This window comes from Anomaloglossus baeobatrachus, chromosome 6 (genome assembly GCF_048569485.1).
Source record: "Anomaloglossus baeobatrachus isolate aAnoBae1 chromosome 6, aAnoBae1.hap1, whole genome shotgun sequence".
Classification (NCBI taxonomy): domain Eukaryota; kingdom Metazoa; phylum Chordata; class Amphibia; order Anura; family Aromobatidae; genus Anomaloglossus; species Anomaloglossus baeobatrachus.
In genome coordinates, this window is record NC_134358.1 from 331,713,978 (window position 1) to 331,733,603 (window position 19,626).

A 19,626-nucleotide genomic window follows, 5' to 3' on the forward strand; every position below is an offset into this window, starting at 1 on the left:
TTGCCCCTGGAAGCTGCCAGGCCAACACAATGGGCCCTGGAGACTGTAATGCCCACAAACTTGCCCGTTGAGGCTATCTGGCAAACTCAAGGGCTTCGGGAGGCAGCCAGGCCAACACAAGGGCCCCTGGAGGCTGCAAAGCATACCCACTGGTTCCTGGAGGCTTCCAAGCCCATGCACTGGGCTCACACAATGGTCCTGGAGGCCTCAAGGCCCATTCAATAGACTGTGTAAGATTCTGGGCCCTCATACTGGCCCCTGGAGGCTTCCAAACCACACAGTGGACCCTGGAGGCTGCCGGGCCCACTCACTGAACCCTGGTGACGGCCAGGCCTTCACCCATGCCCCTCAAAGGTTCCTGGCAAACACCCTGGCTCCTGGAGGCTGTGCGGCCCACACTGGCCCCTGGAGGCTGTGAAGCCCACGCACAGGCACCTAGAGGCTGACAGGGCCACAAACTGGCCACTGGAGACTGCCCAGCCCACAAACTGAATCCTGGAGGCAGCCCAGCAAATGAACTGGCCCCTGGAGGTAGACAAGCAAATGAACTGGCCCATGGATGCTGCCAGGCCCACACTTGGGTTCCTGGAGGCTGTCAGGCCCACATCTTGGCCCCAGGAGACTGTAAGACACACAAACCCCCGGAGGCTGTCAGGCATACTCAAGATTCCTGGAAGGCAGCCAGGCCAACACAATGGCTCCTGGAGGCTGCCAGGCCCACACTCGGATTCCTGATGGCTGCCAGGCCCACCCAATGGCAACTGGAATCGGCCGGGCCCTGACTCTGGCCCCTGGAGGCTGCAAGTCCAACACATGTGCCCCTGGATGCTGTCAGACACACACAGGCCCCTGGATACTGCCAGACAGACACAGGCCCCTGGAGGCAGCCAGGCACACCCACTGGCCCATGGAGGCTGCCCAGCCAACACAAAGGCCTCTGGAGGCTGCCTGGCCCACGAACTGGCTCCTGGAGGCAGCCTAGCAAATCAACTGGCCCCTGGAGGCAGGTGAGCAAATGATCTGGCCCATAGATGCTGCCAGGCCCACACTCAGCTTTCTGGAGGCTGTCAGGCCCATACTCTGGCCCCTGGAAACTGTAAGGCCCACGAACATGCCCCTGAAAGCTGTCAGGTGCACTCAAGGTTCCTGGGAGGCAGACAGGCCCACACAAGGGCTCCTGGAGGCTGCCAGGCCCACATTTGGGTTCATGGAGTCTGCCAGGCCCTCCCACTGACCCCTGGAGGCTGCCAGACCAATACATGTGCCCCTGGAGGCAGCCCAGCCAATGCACTTTCTCCTGGAGGATACAAGACCAACAATCATGCCCTTGAAGGTAGCCAGGCCCACCCACAGGCCCCTGGAGCCTACCAGACGCATGAACTCACCCCCAGAGGCTACCGTGCCCACACACAGGCCTCTGGAGGCTACCAGTCTGACAGACTGTTCCCTTGAGGCTGCTAGGCTCAAACAATGGCCTCTGAAGGCTGCTAGGCCCAAACTCAGGTTTCTGGAGTCTGCCAGACCCACAGCCTGGCTCCTGGAATCTGCTAGGCCCTCACACTATAAACTGGAGGCTGCCCACCCAACGCACTGGACCTTGGAGGCTGTCAGTCCCATGCACTGGCCCTTGGAGGCTTCCAGTCCCATGCACTTGCACTTAGAGCCTGCCAGGCCACCATACATGCCCCTGGAGACTACCGGACACACACAGGCCCCTGCAAGCACACAGGCACCTCCACTTGCCCCTGGAGGCTGCCAGACCCACGCACTGGGTCCTGGAGACTTTAAGGCCCACAAACTTGCCCCTGGGGGCTATCCTGCCCCTGAGGGCTATCCGGTGCACTCAAGGGCCCCGGGAGGCAGCCAGGCCCACAAAAGGACCCCTGGAGGCTGTACAGCATACCCACTGACCCCTGGAGGATGCCAGTCCCATGCACTGGGCCCTCGAGCCTGTAAGGCCCACACACTGGTCCCTGGAGGCTGCACATCCAACGCACTGGACCCTGGAGGCAGACAAGCAAAACGCTAGCGGCTGAAGGCTGCCTGGCCCATGCACTAGCCCCTGGAGCCTACCAGACACATGAACTCACCCCTGGAGGCTGTTCAGCCAATGCACTGGCTCTTGGAGGCAGACAAGCAAAACACTGACCCCTGGAGGCTGTCAGGCAGTCTCAAGGGTTCCTGGAGGCAGCCAGGCTCACACAAGTGCCCCTGAAAGCTGCAAAGCACACCCACTGATTCCTGGAGGCTTTAAAGCCCATGCACTGGGCCCTGGAGGCTATAAAGCCCACAAACTACCCCTGGAGGCTGTCAAGTCCTCTCACTGGTTCCTTGAAGCTGCCTAGCCAACGCACTGGCCTCGGGATGCTGCCATGCCCACCCACTGGCCCCTGGACGCTTTCAGGCCCATGAAATGGCCACTGAAGGCTGCCATGCCCTCACCCTTGCCCCTAGAAGTTTCTGGGTGAACACCTTGGCCCCTGGAGGCTTTGGGGCTCATACACTGGCTCCTGGAGGCTGTCAACCCACACACAGGCAGTTGAAGGCTGCCAGGGCCACACCTGGACCCCTGGAGACTGTCACGCCCAGGAACTGGCCCCTAGAGGCAGCCCAGGAATGAACTGGCCCCTGGAGAAATTCGGGCAAATGAAGTCTGAAGGCTGCCAGGCCCACAAACTCTCCCATAGAGGCTGCCAGACCTAAACATGGGCCCCTGGAGGCTGCGAGGCCCACACCCTGGCCCCTGCAATCTTCCAGGCCCTCCCACTGGCCCCTGGAGGTTGCCCACCTAACGCACTGGACTTTGGAGGCTGCCAGCCCCATGCACTGGCACTTAGAGGCTGCCATACCAACATACATGCCTCTGGAGGCTGCCAGGCACACACGGGCCCCTGGAGGCAGACAGACATCTCCACTTGCCCCTGGAAGCTGCCAGGCCAACACACTGGGCCCTGGAGACTGTAATGCCCACAAACTTGCCCGTTGAGGCTATCTGGCAAACTCAAGGGCTTCGGGAGGCAGCCAGGCCAACACAAGGGCCCCTGGAGGCTGCAAAGCACACCCACTGGTTCCTGGAGGCTTCCAAGCCCATGCACTGGGCTCACACAATGGCCCTGGAGGCCTCAAGGCCCACTCAATGGACTGTGTAAGATTCTGGACCCTCATACTGGCCCCTGGAGGCTTCCAAACCACACAGTGGACCCTGGAGGCTGCCGGGCCCACTCACTGAACCCTGGAGACGGCCAGGCCTTCACCCATGCCCCTCAAAAGTTCCTGGCAAACACCCTGGCCCCTGGAGGCTGTGCGGCCCACACTGGCCCCTGGAGGCTGTGAAGCCCACGCACAGGCACCTAGAGGCTGACAGGGGCACACACTGGCCACTGGAGACTGCCCGACCCACAAACTGAATCCTGGAGGTAGCCCAGCAAATTAACTGGCCCCTGGAGGTAGACAAGCAAATGAACTGGCCCATGGATGCTGCCAGGCCCACACTTGGGTTCCTGGAGGCTGTCAGGCCCACATCCTGGCCCCAGGAGACTGTAAGACACACAAACCCCCGGAGGCTGTCAGGCATACTCAAGATTCCTGGGAGGCAGCCAGGCCCACACAAGGGCTCCTGGAGGCTGCCAGGCCCACACTCAGGTTCCTGAAGGCTGCCAGGCCCACCCAATGGCAACTGGAATCTGCCGGGCCCTGACTCTGGCCCCTGGAGGCTGCAAGTCCAACACATGTGCCCCTGGATGCTGTCAGACACACACAGGCCCCTGGATACTGCCAGACACACACAGGCCCCTGGAGGCAGCCAGGCACACCTACTGGCCCATGAAGGCTACCCAGCCAACACACAGGCCTCTGGAGGCTGCCTGGCCCTAGAACTGGCTCCTGGAGGCAGCCTATCAAATCAACTGGCCCCTGGAGGCAGGTGAGCAAATGATCTGGCCCATAGATGCTGCCAGGCCCACACTCAGCTTTCTGGAGGCTGTCAGGCCCATACTCTGGCCCCTGGAAACTGTAAGGCCCACGAACATGCCCCTGAAGGCTGTCAGGCGCACTCAAGGTTCCTGGGAGGCAGCCAGGCCCACACAAGGGCTCCTGGAGGCTACCAGGCCCACATTTGGGTTCATGGAGTCTGCTAGGCCGTCCCACTAACCCCTGGAGGCAGCCCAGCCAATGCACTTGCTCCTGGAGGCAGACAAGCAAAACACTACTGGCTGAAGGCTGCCTGGTCCATGCACTAGACCCTGGAGCCTACCAGACACATGAACTCACCCCTGGAGGCTGTCAAGACAATGCACTGGCCCCTGGAGGCAGGAAAGCAAAACACTGGCCCCTGGAGGCTGTCCGACCAATGCACTGGCCCCTGGAGGATAGAAGACCAACAATTATGCCCTTGGAGGTAGCCAGGCCCACCCACAGGCCCCTGGATCCTACCAGATGCATGAACTCACCCCCAGAGGCTACCGTGCCCACACACAGGCCTCTGGAGGCTACCAGTCTGACAGACTGTTCCCTTGAGGCTGCTAGGCTCAAACAATGGCCTCTGAAGGCTGCTAGGCCCAAACTCAGGTTTCTGGAGTCTGCCAGACCTACAGCCTGGCCCCTGGAATCTGCTAGGCCCTCACACTATAAACTGGAGGCTGCCCACCCAACGCACTGGACCTTGGAGGCTGTCAGTCCCATGCACTGGCCCTTGGAGGCGTCCAGTCCAATGCACTTGCACTTAGAGCCTGCCAGGCCACCATACATGCCCCTGGAGACTACCGGACAAACACAGGCCCCTGCAAGCACACAGGCACCTCCACCTGCCCCTGGAGGCTGCCAGACCCACGCACTGGGCCCTGGAGACTTAAAGGCCCACAAACTTGCCCCTGGGGGCTATCCTGCCCCTGAGGGATATCCGGTGCACTCAAGGGCCCCGGGAGGCAGCCAGGCCCACAAAAGGACCCCTGGAGGCTGTACAGCATACCCACTGACCCCTGGAGGATGCCAGTCCCATGCACTGGGCCCTCGAGCCTGTAAGGCCCACACACTGGTCCCTGGAGGCTGCACATCCAACGCACTGGACCCTGGAGGCAGACAAACAAAACGCTAGCGGCTGAAGGCTGCCTGGCCCATGCACTAGCCCCTGGAGCCTACCAGACACATGAACTCAGCCCTGGAGGCTGTTCAGCCAATGCACTGGCTCTTAGAGGCAGACAAGCAAAACACTGGCCCCTGGAGGCTGTCCAACCCATGCACTGTCCCCTGGTAGGGACACAAGGCCATTAAACATGCCCTTGGAGGCTGACAGGTCCACCCACAGGCCTCTGGAGCCTTCCAGACTTATGAACTCTGCCCCAGAGGCTACTTTGCCAACACACAGGCCTGTGGAGGCTGCCAGGCCAACAGGCTGTTCCCTTGAGGCTGCTTGGCTCAAACAATGGCCCCTGAAGGCTGCCAGGCCCACACTCAAGCTCCTGGAGTCTACCAGACCCACACCCTGGCCCCTGGAATCTTCTAGGCCCTTCCACTATAAACTGAAAGCTGCTCACCCAATGCACTGGACCTTAAAGGCTGCCAGTTCCAAGTACTGGCACTTGGTGGCGGCCATACCAACATACATGCACCTTGAAGTTGCCAGACCCACTCAATGGACCTTGGAGGCTGTCAGGCCCACAACCTGGCCCCTGCAATCTGCCAGGCCCTCCCACTGACCCCCGGAGGTTGCTCACCTAACGCACTGGACCTTGGAGGCTGCCAGTCCCATGTACTGGCACTTGGAGGCTGCCATACCAACATACATGCCCCTGGAGGCTGCCAGACACACACACACGGGCTGCTGGAGGCAGACAGGCATCTCCACTTGCCCCTGGAGGCTGCCAGGCAACACACTGGGCCCTGGAGACTGTAATGCCCACAAACTTGCCCCTTCAGGCTATCTGGCACACTCAAGGGCCTCGGGAGGCAACCAGGCCCACACAAGGGCCCCTGGAGGCTGCATAGCACACCCACAGGTTCCTGGAGGCTTCCAAGCCCATGCACTGGGCCATGGTGGCTGTAAAGCCAACAAACTTGCCCCTGGAAGCCATCAGGCCAACTCACTGGCCCCTGGAGGCTGCCCAGCCAACGCACTGGCCTCGGGATGCTGCCAAGCCTACCCACTGGCCCCTGGAAACTTTCAGACCCATGAACTGGCCACTGGAGGCTGGCAGGTTTCCAAGTCCTCCACTGGCCCTTGGAGCATTTCCAGCAAATGACCTGGCTCCTAGAGGCTGCCAGGCCCACCCACTGGCCCTTGGAGGATTCCCAGTAAACGCAGTGACCCCGGGAGACTGAAAGACCCAGCCACTTACCCGGGAAGCTGCCTAGATAATGCACAGGCCCCTGGAGGCAGCCAGGCCAGTCCACTGGCAAATGGAGGCAGCCAGGCCCACCCACTGGACCATTGAGGCTACTAGGCCAACGCACTGACCCCAGGAGGCTGCCCAGCCAACCTACTGGCCCCTAGACATTACCCAGCTATGACAGGGGTCCATGGAGGCTTCCCAGCAAACACTGGCCCCAGGAGGCTAACAGGCCCACACCATGGCCTCTAGAGGCTGCCAGGCTCCTACATGGATCCTTGAATTCAGCCAAGTCCACACACTGGTTCCTGGAGGCTTTTAGGGCCACACACTGGCCCCTGGAGACTTCCAAGAGCATACAGTGGACCCTGAAGGCTGCCAGGCCCAGTCACTGGATCCTGGAGGCTGCCATGCCCTCACCCATGCCCCTGGAAGGTTCCAGGCCCCTGGAGGATATCCGGCACACTCTAGGGCCCTGGCAGGCAGCCAGCCCCACAAAAGGACCCCTGGAGGTTGCACAGCAAACCTACTGGCCCCTGGAGGATGCCAGTCCCATGCACTGGGCCCTGGAGCCTGTAAGGCCCACACACTGGCCCATGGAGGCAGTCAAGACAATGCATTGGCCCCTGGAGAAAACAAGCAAAACACTGGCCCCTGGAAGCTTCCCGACCCACGCACTGGCCCCTGGAGGATACAAGGTCAACAAACATGCCCTTGGAGGCTGCCAGGCCTACCCACTGGTCCCTGGAGCCTACAAGACGCATGAACTTGCCCCCCAGAGGGTACCGGGCCAAAACACAGGCCTTTGGAACCTATCAGGCCGACAGACTGTTCCCTTGAGGCTGCTAGGCTCATACAATGGCCCCTGAAGTCTGCCAGGCCCACACTCAGGTTCATGTAGTCTGCCAGACCCACACCCTGGCACTTGGAATCTGCTAGGCCCTTCCACTATAAACTGGAGGCTGGCATGCACTGGCACTTGGAGGCTGCCATACCAACATAGATACATGCCCCAGGAGGCTGCTAGGCCCACTCACTTAAACTGGGAGGCTGCTGGGCCCTCATACTGGCCCTTGGAGGTTCCCAGACCCACTCAATGGACCTTGGAGGCTGTCAGGCCCTCACACTGGCCCCTGTAGGTTAACAGGCTCACACAATTTCCCTGGAGGCTTCCAGGCCCACTCAATGGACTGTGTAAGATTCTGGTCCCTCATACTGGCCCATGGAGGCTTCCAAGCCACACAGTGGTCCCTGGAGGCTGCTGGGCCCACTCGCTGGACCATGGAGGCTGCCAGGCCCTCACCCATGCCCCTGAAAGGTTCCAGGCAAACACCCTGGCCCCTGGAAGCTGTGTGGTCTACACACTGGTTCCTAGAGACTGTCAAGCACACGCACAGGTACCTGGAGGCTGAGAGGGCCACATGCTGGCCACTGGAGGCTGCTAGGCCCACAAACTGGCTCCTGGAGGCAACTCAGCAAATGAACTGGCCCCTGGGGGTAAGCGAGCAAATGAACTGGCCCATGGATGCTGCTAGACCCACACTCAGATTCCTGTAGGCTGTGAGGCCCACACTCTGGCCCCTGGAGACTGTAAGACACAAAAACGTGACCCTGGATGCTGTCAGGCACACTCAAGGTTCCTGGGAGGCAGCCATTCCAACACATGTGCCCCTGGATGCTGCCAGACACGCATAGTCCCCTGGAGGTAGCCAGGCACACCCACTGACCCATGGAGGTTGCCAGGCAAACACTCTGGCCCCTTGAACTTGGCAGGCACACCCAATGAGCCAGGAAGGTTGCCCAGCCAAGGCACTGGCCTCTGAAGACTGCACGGCCCACGAACTGGCTCTTGGAGGCAGCCTAGGAAATCAACTGGCCCCTGGAGGCAGGCAAGCAAATGATCTGGCCCATGGATGCTGCCAGGCCCACACTTGGGTTCCTGGAGGCTGTCAGGCCCACATCCTGGCCCCAGGAGACTGTAAGACACACAAACCCCTGGAGGCAGCCAGGCCCACACAATGGCTCCTGGAGGCTGCCAGGCCCACACTCAGGTTCCTGAAGGCTGCCAGGCCCACCCAATGGCAACTGGAATCTGCCGGGCCCTGACTCTGGCCCCTGGAGGCTGCAAGTCCAACACATGTGCCCCTGGATGCTGTCAGACACACACAGGCCCCTGGATACTGCCAGACACACACAGGTCCCTGGAGGCAGCCAGGCACACCCACTGGCCCATGAAGGCTGCCCAGCCAACACACCTGCCTCTGGAGGCTGCCAGGCCCAAGAACTGGCTCCTGGAGGCAGCCTATCAAATCAACTGGCCCCTGGAGGCAGGTGAGCAAATGATATGGCCCATAGATGCTGCCAGGCCCACACTCAGCTTTCTGGAGGCTGTCAGGCCCATACTCTGGCCCCTGGAAACTGTAAGCCCACGAACATGCCCCTGAAGGCTGTCAGGCACACTCAAGGTTCCTGGGAGGCAGCCAGGCCCACACAAGGGCTCCTGGAGGCTACCAGGCCCACATTTGGGTTCATGGAGGCTGCCAGGCCCACCCACTGGCCTCTGGAATCTGTCAGGCCCTCCCACTGATCCCTGGAGGCTGCCAGACCAACACATGTGCCCCTGGAGGCTGCACAGCCAATTCACTGGCTCCTGGAGGCAGTCAAGAAAAACACTAGCGGCTGGAGGCTGCCTGGCTCATGCACTAGCCCCTGGAGCCTACCAGACACATGAACTCACATGAACTCACCCCTGGAGGCGGTCCAGCCAATGCACTGGCCCCTGGAGGCAGACATGCTAAACACATGAACTCACCCCCAGAGGCTACCTTGCCCATACACCGGCCTCTGGAGGCTACCAGGCCGACAGACTGTTCCCTTGAGGCTGCCACGCTCATACAGTGGCCCCTGGATTCTGCTAGGCCCTCACACTATAAACTGGAGGCTGCCCACCCAACGCACTGGACCTTGGAGGCTTTTAGTCACATGCAGTGGCCCTTGGATGCTGCCAGTCCCATGCACTGGCCCTTAGAGGCTGACAGGCCAACATGCGTGCCCCTGGAGACTGCTGGACACACACATGGGCCCCTGAAAGCACACAGGCACCTCAACTTGCCTCTGGAGGCTGCCAGACCCACGCACTGGCCCCTGGAGGCAGACAAGCAAAACACTAGCGGCTGGAGGCTGCCTGGCCCATGCACTAGCCCCTGGAGCCTACTAGACCCATTATCTCACACCTGGAGGCTGTTCAGCCAATGCACTGGCCCCTAGAGGCAGACAAACAAAACCCTGGCCCCTGGAGGATTTCCGACCCATGCACTGGCCCCTGGAGGATACAAGGCCAACAAATATGCCCTTTGAGGCTGCCAGGCCCATCCACTGGCCCCTGGAGCCTACCAGACACATGAACTTGCCCCCAGAGGCTACCGCGCCCACACTCAGGCCTCTGGAGCCTACTAGGCCAACAGACTGTTCCCTTCAGGCTGCCAGGCTCATACAATGGCCCTTGAAGGCTGCCAGGCACACACTCAGGTTCCTGGAGTCTTCCAGACCCACAGCCTAGCCCCTGGAATCTGCTAGGCACTACCACTATAAACTGGAGGCTGCCCACCCAACGCACTGGACCTTGGAGGCTGCCAGTCCCATGCACTTGCACTTGGAGGCTGCCATACCAACATATATGCCCCTGAAGGCTGTCAGACACACACATGGGCCCCTGGAGGCTTACAGGCCCACTCAATGGACTGTGTAAGATTCTGGTCCCTCATACTGGCCCATGGAGGCTTCCAAGCCACACAGTGGTCCCTGGAGGCTGCTGGGCCCACTCGCTGGACCATGGAGGCTGCCAGGCCCTCACCCATGCCCCTGAAAGGTTCCAGGCAAACACCCTGGCCCCTGGAAGCTGTGTGGTCCCCACACTGGTTCCTAGAGACTGTGAAGCACACGCACAGGTACCTGGAGGCTGAGAGGGCCACATGCTGGCCACTGGAGGCTGCTAGGCCCACAAACTAACTCCTGGAGGCAACTCAGCAAATGAACTGGCCCCTGGGGGTAGGCGAGCAAATGAACTGGCCCATGGATGCTGCTAGACCCACACTCAGATTCCTGTAGGCTGTGAGGCCCACACTCTGGCCCCTGGAGACTGTAAGACACAAAAACTTGACCCTGGATGCTGTCAGGCACACTCAAGGTTCCTGGGAGGCAGCCATTCCAACACATGTGCCCCTGGATGCTGCCAGACACGCATAGTCACCTGGAGGTAGCCAGGCACACCCACTGACCCATGGAGGCTGCCAGGCAAACACTCTGGCCCCTTGAACTTGGCAGGCACACCCAATGAGCCAGGAAGGTTGCCCAGCCAAGGCACTGGCCTCTGGAGACTGCCCGGCCCACGAACTGGCTCTTGGAGGCAGCCTAGGAAATCAACTGTCCCCTGGAGGCAGGCAAGCAAATGATCTGGCCCATGGATGCTGCCAGGCCCACACTTGGGTTCCTGGAGGCTGTCAGGCCCACATCCTGGTCCCAGGAGACTGTAAGACACAAAACCCCCGGAGGCTGTCAGGCATACTCAAGATTCCTGGGAGGCAGCCAGGCCCACACAATGGCTCCTGGAGGCTGCCAGGCCCACACTCAGGTTCCTGAAGGCTGCCAGGCCCACCCAATGGCAACTGGAATCTGCCGGGCCCTGACTCTGGCCCCTGGAGGCTGCAAGTCCAACACATGTGCCCCTGGATGCTGTCAGACACACACAGGCCCCTGGATACTGCCAGACACACACAGGTCCCTGGAGGCAGCCAGGCACACCCACTGGCCCATGAAGGCTGCCCAGCCAACACACAGGCCTCTGGAGGCTGCCAGGTCCAAGAACTGGCTCCTGGAGGCAGCCTATCAAATCAACTGGCCCCTGGAGGCAGGTGAGCAAATGATCTGGCCCATAGATGCTGCCAGGCCCACACTCAGCTTTCTGGAGGCTGTCAGGCCCATACTCTGGCCCCTGGAAACTGTAAGGCCCACGAACATGCCCCTGAAGGCTGTCAGGCGCACTCAAGGTTCCTGGGAGGCAGCCAGGCCCACACAAGGGCTCCTGGAGGCTACCAGGCCCACATTTGGGTTCATGGAGGCTGCCAGGCCCACCCACTGGCCTCTGGAATCTGTCAGGCCCTCCCACTGATCCCTGGAGGCTGCCAGACCAACACACGTGCCCCTGGAGGCTGCACAGCCAATTCACTGGCTCCTGGAGGCAGTCAAGAAAAACACTAGCGGCTGGAGGCTGCCTGGCTCATGCACTAGCTCCTGGAGCCTACTAGACACATGAACTCACATGAACTCACCCCTGGAGGCGGTCCAGCCAATGCACTGGCCCCTGGAGGCAGACATGCTAAACACTGGCCCCTGGAGGCTGTCCAACCATGCACTGGCCCCTTGATTATACAAGGCCAACAAACATGCCCTTGGAGGCAGCCAGGCCCACCCACTGATCCCTGGAGGCTGCCAGACCAACACATGTGCCCCTGGAGGCTGCACAGCCAATTCACTGGCTCCTGGAGGCAGTCAAGCAAATCACTAGTGGCTGGAGGCTGCCTGGCTCATGCACTAGCCCCTGGAGCCTACCAGACACATGAACTCACCCCTGGAGGCGGTCCATGCTAAACACTGGCCCCTGGAGGCTGTCCAACCATGCACTGGCCCCTTGATTATACAAGGCCAACAAACATGCCCTTGAAGGCAGCCAGGCCCACCCACAGGCCCCTGGAGCCTACCAGATGCATGAACTCACCCCCAGAGGCTACCTTGCCCATACACAGGCCTCTGGAGGCTACCAGGCCGACAGACTGCTCCCTTGAGGCTGCCACGCTCATACAGTGGCCCCTGGATTCTGCTAGGCCCTTACACTATAAACTGGAGGCTGCCCACCCAACGCACTGGACCTTGGAGGCTTTTAGTCACATGCAGTGGCCCTTGGATGCTGCCAGTCCCATGCACTGGCCCTTAGAGGCTGACAGGCCAACATACGTCCCCCTGGAGACTGCTGGACACACACATGGGCCCCTGAAAGCACACAGGCACCTCAACTTGCCTCTGGAGGCTGCCAGACCCACGCACTGGCCCCTGGAGGCAGACAAGCAAAACACTAGCGGCTGGAGGCTGCCTGGCCCATGCACTAGCCCCTGGAGCCTACTAGACTCATTATCTCACACCTGGAGGCTGTTCAGCCAATGCACTGGCCCCTAGAGGCAGACAAACAAAACCCTGGCCCCTGGAAGATTTCCGACCCATGCACTGGCCCCTGGAGGATACATGGCCAACAAATATGCCCTTTGAGGCTGCCAGGCCCATCCACTGGCCCCTGGAGCCTACCAGACGTATGAACTTGCCCCCAGAGGCTACCGCGCTCACACTCAGGCCTCTGGAGCCTACTAGGCCAACAGACTGTTCCCTTCAGGCTGCCAGGCTCATACAATGGCCCCTGAAGGCTGCCAGGCACACACTCAGGTTCCTGGAGTCTTCCAGACCCACAGCCTAGCCCCTGGAATCTGCTAGGCACTACCACTATAAACTGGAGGCTGCCCACCCAACGCACTGGACCTTGGAGGCTGCCAGTCCCATGCACTTGCACTTGGAGGCTGCCATACCAACATATATGCCCCTGAAGGCTGTCAGACACACACATGGGCCCCTGGAGGCAGCCAGGCTCACCCACTTGCCCTTGGAGGCTGCCAGGCCCATGCACTGGCCCTGGAGGTTGTAAAGGCTACAAACCTGCCCCTAGAGGTTTGTCAGGAGCACTCAAGGGCCCCTGTAGGTTGCCAGGGCCACACAAGGGACCCTGAAGGCTGAAAGCACACCCACTGGTTACTGGAGGCTGCCAGGCCCATACACTGGTCCCCCAAAAGCTATAAAGCCCACAAACTTGCCTCTGGAAGACGTCAGGCCCACCCACTGGCCCCTGGAGGCTGGCCAGCCAACGAACTGGCCTCAGGAGGCTGGCCCCTGGAAGCTTTCAGGCCCATGAACTCACCACTGGAGGATGGCAGGTCCACAAACTGGTCTGTTGATGTTCCCAAGTCCACCCACTTGCCCTTGGAGCATTCCCAGCAAATGACTTAACCCCTGGAGGCTAACAGGCCCACCCACTAGCCCTTGGAGGATTTCCAGAAAATGCAGTGGCCCCGACAAAATGACAGCTCTAGCCACTGACCCGGGAGGCTGTCCACCCAACGCACTGGACCCTGTAGGCTGTTCACCTAATGTAGGGGCCTCAGGAGGCTTCCCATCAAGCACACTGGCCACTGGATGCAGCTAGGCCCACCCACTGGTCCATGGAGGCTGCCAGACAAACGCACTGGCCCCTGGAGGCTGACGGGCCCACCCATTGACCCCGAGAGGATGCCCAGCCAACACACTGGCCTCTGGAGGCTGCCAAGTCCACATACTGGCCCTTGGAGGCTTCCAGACCCACACCCTGGCCCTTGGATCCTTTCAGGGCCACACAGTTGCCTCTGAAGACTGCAAGGGCCACACACTGGCCCTTGGAGGCTACTAGGCCCACACACAGGCCTCTGGACACTGCCGGCTCGACATACTGTTCCCTTGAGGCTGCCAGGCTTAATGGCCCCTGGAGGCTTCTGGGCCCACTCACTGAACCTTGGAGGCTGCTGGGCCCTTACACTGGCCCTTAAAGGCTGCCGGACCCACGTATTGTGCCTTGGAGGCTGTCGGGCCCTCACACTGGCCCCTGGAGGTTGACAGGCTCACATAATGGCCCTGGAGGCTTCCAGGCCCAAACAGTGACCCCTGGAGGCTGCCGGGCCCACTCACTGAACCCTGGAGACTGCCAGGCCTTCACCCATGCCCCTCAAAAGTTCCTGGCCAACACCCTTGCCCCTGGAGGCTGTGCAGCCCACACACAGGCACCTGGAGGCTGAGAGGGCCACATTCTGGCCCCTGGAGGCTGCCCGGCCCACGAACTGGCTCCTGGAGGAAGCCCAGCAAATGAACTGGCCCCTGGAGGAAGGCGAGCAAATGAACTGGCCCATGGATGCTGCCAAGCCCATACTCGGGTTCCTGGAGGCTGTCAGGCGCACTCAAGGTTCCAGGGAGGCAGTAAGGCCCACACAAGAGGTCCTAGAGGTTGCTAGGCCTACACTCAGTTCCTGTAGGCTGCCAACCCCACTCTCTAGCCCCTGGATCCTGCCAGACCCTCCCACTTGCCCCTGGAGGGAGGCTACCATACCAACACATGTGCCCGTGATGCTGCCAGACACACACTCAGGCCCCTGTAGGAAGCCAGGCACACCCAATGACCCTGGGAGGCTGCCCAGCAAACACATTGGCCCCTGGAAGCTGCCAGGCCCAATCACTGACCCTCGGGAGGCTGCCCAGCTATTACACAGGCTTCTTAGCAAACACACTGACCCCGGAAGGCTTCCAGGCCCTCACCTTGGCCCCTAGAGGCCGCCAGATACACACACGGGCCCCTAAAGGCTGCCAGGGCCACACACTGGCCCCTGGAGGCTACCAGGGCCACATACTGGCCCTCGGAGGCTACCAGGCCTACAAAGAAGCCCGTAGAGGCTGCCGGGCCAACACACTGTTCCCTTGAGGCTGCCAGGCTCACACAATGGCCCCTGGAGGCTTCTGGACCCACTCACTGAATATTGGAGGCTGCTGGGCCCTCACACTTGCCCTTGGAGGCTGTTGGGCCCTCACACTGGCACCTGGAGGTTACCAGGCTCACACAATGGTCCTGGAGGCTTCCAGGCCCACTCAATGGACTGTGTAAGATTCTGGACCCTCACACTGGCACCTGGAGCCTTCCAGGGTCACCCCGTGGCCCCTGGAGGCTACCGGGCCCACTCCCTGGACCCTGGAGGCTGAGAGGCCCTCACCCATGCCCCTAAAAGGTTCCATAGCAAATTAGGCAAGTCAGGCTCTACCACTCAGTGGGTAGGTGCTATTGAGGTAAACATATATACTACAATAATAACATCTTTGTACCATGTTAGCAAGTAGAGATAAAATTAATTGTTTAAAAGAACCGAAGTCCTCAGTGGTTGATACCTTTTAATGGCTAACTGAAAAGATGGTAATAATAGCAAGCTTTCGAGACTACTCAGGTCTCTTCTTCAGGCTCAATATAACACAAAATCTGAAGAAACAGATACAGATACAAAACAAGTTGAGAACAAAGCCAAAACTTGACACAAAAATTACAACAATACTACTACAGACTACGAACCCTTCTGATCCACAACAAGGAAAAGAAACTACATATACTGCGCCTCAATTCAGGACTTAATACAAACAGGTCGAAAACAATGCCAAAACCTGACATACTGCCCCATTCTATGTCCTGTTGTGTATAAATATGTGACTCTTCAGATTTTGTGTTATATTGAGCCTGAAGAAGAGACCTGAGTAGTCTCGAAAGCTGCTATTATTACCATATTTTCAGTTAGCCATTAAAAGGTATCAACCACTGAGGACTTCAGTTCTTTTAAACAAAATTTTTAATAATAACATCAGCACTCATATATGGACAAGAGAAAATTTTGAACATTTCAAAAATCTTTATTTTATTTTTGATAAACTGCAAAAAGTTAGAGCAAACCCGACGTTTCTGATATGTAAGTCTCTCTCGAGGTTTTGCGTGGAGAGGAAGAACAATAGATACAAGTCCCAGGCGAACCACCAAGCAAAGTAATTTCAGAATTTAATTTAATTTCAATAATTTGCAGAACAAAAAGATCAACCAGGGATCATGGGCGTGTAGAGCACTATGTGGGGCGTACACATCGCTATGTGTGGGTGAAGAGCGCTATGTGGGGGTATAGAGCGCTATGTGTGGGGTGCAGAGCATTATTTGCGGATGCAGAGCGTTATGTGGGGCTGGAGAGCACTATCTGGGGGTTGCAGAGCGCTAAGTGAGAGGTGCAGAGAGCTATTTGTCGGAGCAGAGCACTATGTGGAAGTGTAGAGTGCTATATGTTTGACCAGAGCGCTATGTGGGGGTGCAGAGCGCTATGTGGGGGATGTATAGTGCTATGTGTAGCGTGCAAAGTGTAAATGTTGCGTGCAGACCATGACATATTTTCCAAAATGAATGTTTTTTTTGGGTGCAGACCCCTAATTGCTAAATACTACCTCCACAGCTCTGAGATTAATGATTCCTGTTTTTATGTCCCCCAAGTGATATTTTCTTGGCTAGAAACACATACTTTATGATTTTAATAAATGAGCCTTTTGTATGGCCTATTTGTACCATATGTGGTAGAAAAGGCTATTTGGCAGCAGTTGGACCATTAGGCATCCATTTCATCAGTGTCTTCTTAGTCTGAAAGACCATAAGCCCAAGTACAAAAATTGCCTGAAGTAGGGTCTGGTAACCTGGAAGTGACCCCATAAACCAGAATGCAGAATTTTTTCTAAGTCTCAAAAAACTGTTTCTCGGTTCCCATTGCCGAGTCCGGTCAAGAATGAACTGTTTCTTGGGTCACATTGAGTTCATCCCAAAAATGGTTAGCGGCAGCAATAACCGATTAAGTTTGGTAATACGGGGCGTGTAGAGCACTATGTGGAAAGTTCAGAGTGCTATGTGTAGATGTAGAGTGCTATGTGGGGGGGTGAAGAGCGCTATGTGGGGGTGCAGAGCGCTATGTGTGGGGTGCAGAGCATTATCTGCCTATGCAGAGCACTATTTAGGGTTGGAGAGCGCTATATGGGGGGTGCAGAGCGCTATGTATAAGGTGCCGAGAGCTATTTGTCGGAGCAGAGCTCTATGTGGGGGGGCAGAGCGCTATATGGGGGATGTATAGCGCTATGTGTGGTGAGCAGAGTGCAAATGTTGGGTGCAGAGCATGACATATCTTCCAAAGTGAATGGGATTTTCGGGGGCAGCCCCCTAATTGCTAAATACTGCCTCCACAGCTCTGAGATTAATGATTCCTGTTTTTATGTCCACCAAGTGATATTTTCTTGGCTAGAAACACATACTTTATGATTTTAATGAATCAGCCTTTTGTATGGCCTTTTTGTACCATATGTGGTAGAAAAGGCTATTTGGCAGCAGTTGGTCCATTAGGCATCCATTTCATCAGTGTCTTCTTAGTCTGAAAGACCATAAGCTGAGGTACAAGAATTACCTTAAGTGTTCTCAGAAAAATGAGGGGGTGTCAGGCAGGAAGTGGTAGCTTGACAAGAATTGCCTGAGGTGGGGTCCGGAAAAATGGAAGTGACCCCATAAACCAGAGTGCAAGAATTGCACCAGAGACAGCAAGATGACAGAGACAGCAAGATGAAAGACAGGTGTAGGGCTGGTGCTCCCAGACCCCTGGCGCTACAGGCCTTGCCCTCCACCCCCATATAATCATTTTTGCTCCCTCTTCCTGTGCCGCCCCCACAGTCAACCGACTTAGACACCGTAATTACTAGTGCAAGAATAGATCCATTGGAGGTCTGAGAAATATGTGGGGATGTCAGGCACCAAGGGTCACCCACCAGGGGCCCCATGTGATTTTTTTTCTCGGTAACTGTCACATTGTGGGGTACATTTCAGGAGACATATTTTGGGGTGCAGACCCGAAATTGCTAAATACTGCCTCCCACAGTCCCTATATTAATGACTCCTGTGTTTTGTCCATAAATTGATTTTTTTTCTTGGCTAAAAACAGATACTTTATGATTTCATTGAATCAGCCTTTTGTATGGCCTTTTTGTACCATATGTGGTAGAAGAGGCTATTTGGCAGCCTTTGAACCTTTAGGAATCCTGTAATTCAGTGCCTTCTTAGTCTGAAAGGCCCATAAGCTGAGGTACAAGAATTATTCTCAGAAAAATGAGGGGGTGTCAGGCAGCAAGTGGTAGCTTGCCAGGGTACCCATAAGCCCAGGTACAAGAATTAGCCCAAGCAGGGTCTGATCACCATGTGATTATTTCTAGGTAACTGTCCCATTGTCGGGTACATTTGAGATTTGAGAAAGAATTGGAGTCGTCGAGCAGTTAGTAATGTCCCCAGTTAAGCCGGACCGAGGCAGAAAAGTACCGCAGTTCCTGGAGCTGCCAGGTGGATGCAGCAGTCAAATTCAATCTCGTGTTGGTTCTTTTGATTTTTCTGCTCATTTCAGGTACTGCAACCGAGGATCCGCAAAAATGTCTGGAACTGACGGTCGGATTCGAGTTCAGAGAGGTGCCCCTGGAAACTCCATAAGCCAAGAACAAACATATGATAAAAAAGGGACACTTTGACTTGACCACAAGGAGCCTTTTTCAGTCACCAGGGCGGGCCAGACACCCCTCCCAGATAATGGAAGTCCGAACATTTTGAAACTTTTTCTAAGTCCCAAAAAAACTGTTTCTTGGTTCCCATTGCCGAGTCCGGTCAAGAATGAACTGTTTCTTGGGTCACATTGAGTTCATCCCAAAAATGGTTAGCGGCAGCAAAAACCGATTAAGTTTGGTAATGTGAGGCGTGTAGAGCACTATGTGGAAAGTTCAGAGTGCTATGTGTAGATGTAGAGCGCTATGTGGGGGGTGCAGAGCGCTATGTGTGGGCTGCAGAGCATTATCTGCTTATGCAGAGCACTATTTGGGGTTGGAGAGCGCTATGTGGGGGGTGCAGAGCGCTATGTATGAGGTGCCGAGAGCTATTTGTCGGAGCAGAGCGCTATGTGGGGGGGGGCAGAACGCTATATGGGGGATGTATAGTGCTATGTGTGGCGAGCAGAGTTCAAATGTTGGGTGCAGAGCATGACATATCTTCCAAAGTGAATGGGATTTTCGAGGGCAGCCTGCTAATTGCTAAATACTGCCACCACAGCTCTGAGATTGATTCCTGTTTTTATGTCCCCCAAGTGATATTTTCTTGACTAGAAACACATACTTTATGATTTTAATGAATCAGCCTTTTGTATGGCCTTTTTGTACCATATGTGGTAAAAAAGGCTATTTGGCAGCAGTTGGACCATTAGGCATCCATTTCATCAGTGTCTTCTTAGTCTGAAAGACCATAAGCCAAGATACAAGAATTGCCTGAAGTGGGGTCTGGAAAACTGGAAGTGACCCCATAAACCAGAATGCAAGAATTGCACCAGAGACAGCAAGATGACAGAGACAGCAAGATGAAAAACAGGTGAAGTTCTGGTGCTCCAAGACCCCTGGCGCTACAGGCCTTGCCCTCCACCCCCATATAATTATTTTTGCTTTCTCTTCCTGTGCCGCCCCCAAAGTCTACCGACTTAGGCACCATACTTACTGATGCAAGAATAGATCCATTGGAGGTCTGAGAAATATGTGGGGATGTCAGGCACAA